Raw genomic sequence first — 5007 nt, forward strand, 5'->3', positions numbered from 1 at the left:
GGGGGGGCCCAAACACAATGAAGAGATATATAATATTTTTGTTATACTATGGGATATCTACAACAGTAAAAGAACCAAAACCCCCGAAGTCATTGAGCAAATAAATATAACAAACAATAGGGTAAAAATGACAAACTATTTCCATGTCTTCAACCTTTTTTATGTATGGAAATCACGCTTTCTTTCTCGCGTTCTCTCTCACAGATGCACACACAGTATACAGACACGCACTTGCACACACACGCGGAGACGCGGACAGAAACTGGTTGTCAGAGCTGCGGCTGCCCCGTGACTTTATCAATAAAATAGTTTTGCGGTTCTCAGTAGCGAGGTTCTTGAAGCAGTTCAACTTAAAGATTCGCTATTAGTAGACGCTGCTCCTGAATACTGCTGAGAGACGCACAGACGCAATTATTCGCACGCACTTAATCTCTCTCCCCCTCTCTCTCTCTCTAATAATTGCTTTAGACTGCATTAATAACTGCGTTAGCCTGCATATCAATGGCTCAAGCCACGGTTATTAGCTCTAAAATGACGTTTTGGAATTTGTAACGGAAGGTTTGGGATGAGGTGCGTAAAAAATTAGCTGGTTCAACACACACGAGATTTTTGGACAGAAACATGTCAAATGTCTTGAAACAAATCATCTGAACAATTGCTGTGTGATTGTGACTCAAGGTCATTAAAATTATTAGAGAAATAATGCACTACCGAAGTGGTTATGTGGCCACGTCACCGCGCCTATTAATGGAATGGTCTTTCAAATGCTTATTGCCATAGAAAACACTATAATGGTTTCCACTGATTAAGAAATATTTTTGTTTGCTTGGGTGGTAATCTTAGGCCTAAAATATTAATAGGGAAGGGGGGCCCAAAAAGTTGTTTTGCCTATGTCACAAAAAGAGGTAAATCTGGCCCTACTTATGAGTGTTAATAAGGATGGAGTGGTTCGTCAAGCAACCCAAGTAATATTCATGAACAAACTTTAATCATAGTAGAATTATGTCAGAGGATGTTGAAGGTCAAGGGGTCAAAATTTGACTACCCTTGTTAGACTTCAATATGGTCAAAAAACATCTTACAATATTTAAAGCCGCTTGGTTTGGCACAACAATCTCAAAACTCTAAATTTCATTCAAAGATTTGCAACATGCAACATCTGCAGTGATTACTTGAACTTCATACATAAATGTAAACCATTTTCATTTGTAAACCAGCCAATTAAATAAAAAATTAACTATACAATAGCTGCTTTCCAGTTTTCTAAGTAATATACATCCGATTCATGCATGCACTAACCCTGCTAGTAGATGTTGAACTACACATTCTGCATGTATATTTGCATCTTTTTACAGCCATTGAAAAGTAGTTGTGTATTCTGACTAAATAAGCCTTTTTGCTAGCAGCATATACTTACAGTATATCATTATATAAATATAATGTAGATGCTTGACAGTGCCAAATTATTTTGGAGTGCTTTTAAAAGCTGCTTTTCACGTCAAAGCTCGGGCTTGAGAGCAAGGATGTCTATAATCGATGAGGAAAGTCATTCTTTAAAATTCCCCATTCATGTAAATGCCAGTTGCTACTGCCACTGTGATGGAATGCATAACAATAACAGATCTCTCCAAGATATTATAGACCTCCTTGGGAGTGAAAGTCAAATAGTGCCACCTGCTGGAGATTTATTCAGTATAGTTGTGTGTACAGGTACTAAAAGTTAAGAAACTTGTTGGACAATATGGAACCCTACTATTTTACATGATGAAAACCAAGAAGAAAATAAGATACAATTATGTTTTTCACTTCATGTCATTTTCAATGTTGTGTGTGTGTGTAGCCCATGTATAGAAAAATGCAAAATGAGGGACTAATAGGGTTGCAAAAAGGTGGAAAACATCCAGTAAATTTCGTAACGTTCCAGAAATCTTGGAAACTTTCCAGGATTTTTTTTTTTTATATATATTCCAGGGATTTTTGGGAAGTTTCCGGAAATTTACCACCCCTTTGCAACCCTAGGGACTAACGATCAAAACTGTTTTTTTCTTTTTTCATTATAGCAACACATTTTTATCTCTGAATAATTTAAGTGTTAGAAACAGGTTTTTAACAGTGCAATTTGGAACAGTCTCAAACGAACCCCAGACCACTTTGAATGACACCAAGCTAATTTTGTGTATTGGAGCTGCATTTAGTCAAACAAAAGCTTAAATATATACCCAAAAGCCTGACACATCAACACAAATGTGGAAAAAAGAGACTTTAAAATAATAGTTCTGTGGAGACCACAGCCGTCTTTTACTAAATTAACACATTTGATTTGTTGGTTTAAGGCTCATAATAACCAGGTACAGATAAAGCCACGTCCTGCCCCAGGATTTTCCTTCAAGTCCAGACAACTCTAGAGACTGAGAATAAACATAAAAAGTAGTTTAAACCACGTTGTTTATGCACTTACTCTTACCAATGGAAATATGTGTGCCTTCTATGCACAATAAATGTAAAGTAACATTATATACTATTAAAATGAACTAAATGTCAACTTTATTATATTTAAAACTGGATTACAGCCATTGACAAAGCAGTCACCCTATTAGATCAACAGGGAAATTTTTGGTCATATGTGTGCAAATATTCTGCGAATGTGAGAGTACGTCTGGCCCTGTTCTGAACAAAGCGGGCTTGTTTGACTTTAACGCTTTCCATAACAAGCATGCCAAAGTCTGGAAGGCCTGTTTCCTTCTAAGGCTTCAGAAAGCCTCCCTCTGCGTTTATTGAACTAGACACGTCTGTTTGTTGTTTTCCCTCGCAAAGTGGTGCAGAAAGCTGAGGTGTGGATCAAAACGCAGTAAAGCTAGCTGAAATATTGATGAACATGAGGATTCTCCACAAATACAACCTAATCAACGTATTTGCAGCACTTGTGCTGCCCCGATTACAATTAGCAAAGTCTTAGTTAAAGCCAAGTTAATAACACATTCTTGCCATCTGCTATGGGCTGGCAGCAAAAAGGAAGTCTTGGTATTTCCAGAACTCTATAAATAGGCCTCACAACCCACAAGCCGCACTGCCCTCTGCCACAATCTGCTTGAACACAGCACCAATTCAGACTGCTCCAAAGCAGGATGTGACATCATTTCCTCTTGCCCATAATGTGATTCTGTCTCCTGGGATACAGGTTGTAGGAAAATGTTAGTTACAAGACTTGCATAAACGATTACTCACTAAAACAAGAACATTACATGACATGGATTGTGAAACTGGGGGCAACAGCTTTAGGTAGACTTTGAGTAGACAGATTGATACAAAATGTTAATAGGAAAGAAAAAAAAGAGATCTCTTTAAAATGTTGTTTTAATAGACAGCAATGAGATTAAATGGAGAGCAAACTGCTAAAGTCTAAACAAAACAAACATAAAAAAAAAAATGAATAAAAATAAAAACAAAAAAACAAAAACATAACAAAAAAAAAACTATGCAAGTCTGTTTCCGCCACTGAATAAAAAAGGTAATTACTTTTAGAAGTCAGAATTGCGCTATATAAACTTGCAATTTCCATTTTAAATTTATAATCAAACAATTCTGACTTTATAACTCCCAACTGAGAGTATGTATCATGCAATTGAGGAAAAAAACACGCAATTGTGAGAAAAAAGTCAGTATTGTGAGAAAAAATTGTCCGTTTTTATTCAGTGTCAAAAACAAGCTTCCGTAAAAAATAAATACAATTAAAAAAATAATAAATAAAGTAAAAATTGCAAAATAAAACAAAAATACTACATCTTTCTGAAGAAAAAAAAATAGTCAGAAATCATGAGATTAAATTAATTTTGTTTTTGGAGTCATTTTTTCCTGTTCAGGTTTACACATCTTAAGGTAATCTAATGCAGAGTAGACAAATAGCGTCAATTTAATATTTCCCAAAACAAATTTTGCTAATTCTAAATTTTTTATTTTTTATTTATTTTTTTCTTCAGAGAAGATCATGATGTTTGGAGTTCTGTGTCATCAAAAAGAATCCTCCCTCAAGCTGTTCCAATCCTGTATGAGTTTTTTTTTTCTTCTGTCGAACAAAAAAGATGATATTTTGAAAAATATGGGTAACCAAACAGTTGATGGTAGCCATCAACTTGTGAAGTATTTTTTTCCATTCTATTCAAGTCAATGTTTACCAGTTTGGTTACCAACATTCTTCAAAATGTCTTCTTTTGTATTGAACAGAAGAAAAAAAAAATTCATACGGTTTGAAACAACATGAGGGTGAGTAAATTATGACAACATTTCCATTTGTTTGCACCTTTAAATAGAACATATGTGGGAACTATGGGAGCTGTGAAAGAGCAAGCACTCAGCAAAACCTTTTCTTCTGGGTGGATTTAAAATAAGCTCTAGTTCCTTAAACACAGTTTCTCACTGTTCAGAAGTTCTGAATATTAAATACAAAACCAGAGGAAATGACAACACAAATAGTCCTTCGCTAGCAAGTGTCCCGAGCTGTGACGTCAAAAGCAACAGACAAGAAAAAGTCATGCTTTTAAGAGCCCTTCAAAATAATGCATCAGGCACTGCTACAACATTTACTTTAACACAATTAAATATTACCCTTTCCTTACCATAATTTTCTCAAAGATCTTCCATAATACTTCTTTCCTTTTAGACTTAGTCTGTCGATTCAATTCTGATATACACAGTTTTTTCCTCATGTGAAGCGTGTCACACAGGAATGTGTCTCAGCACTCTGTGCAGAGCGTGTGGTTAATGGTCCACATGTGCAGGCCTGCTCTCATTGAAGCTCTGATGACTTATTCTGTGAATACAGGGCCCACATGGAGCAATTAAACAAAACAACTCCTTTTAGTCACGGGAGACAAAGCCAACAGCTTCAGAAACACTGGAAGAGGCACCTGGATGATTTGCAAATGAGAATATAAAATTAAGTCTCTATTCGGGTTTATTTGACAAAGTCATGACTATAAAGCCATTTTAGTTAAAGTCTTGGCATACATA

This window comes from Sinocyclocheilus grahami, unplaced genomic scaffold (assembly GCF_001515645.1).
Source record: "Sinocyclocheilus grahami isolate Dianchi unplaced genomic scaffold, SAMN03320097.WGS_v1.1 scaffold297.1, whole genome shotgun sequence".
NCBI lineage: Eukaryota > Metazoa > Chordata > Actinopteri > Cypriniformes > Cyprinidae > Sinocyclocheilus > Sinocyclocheilus grahami.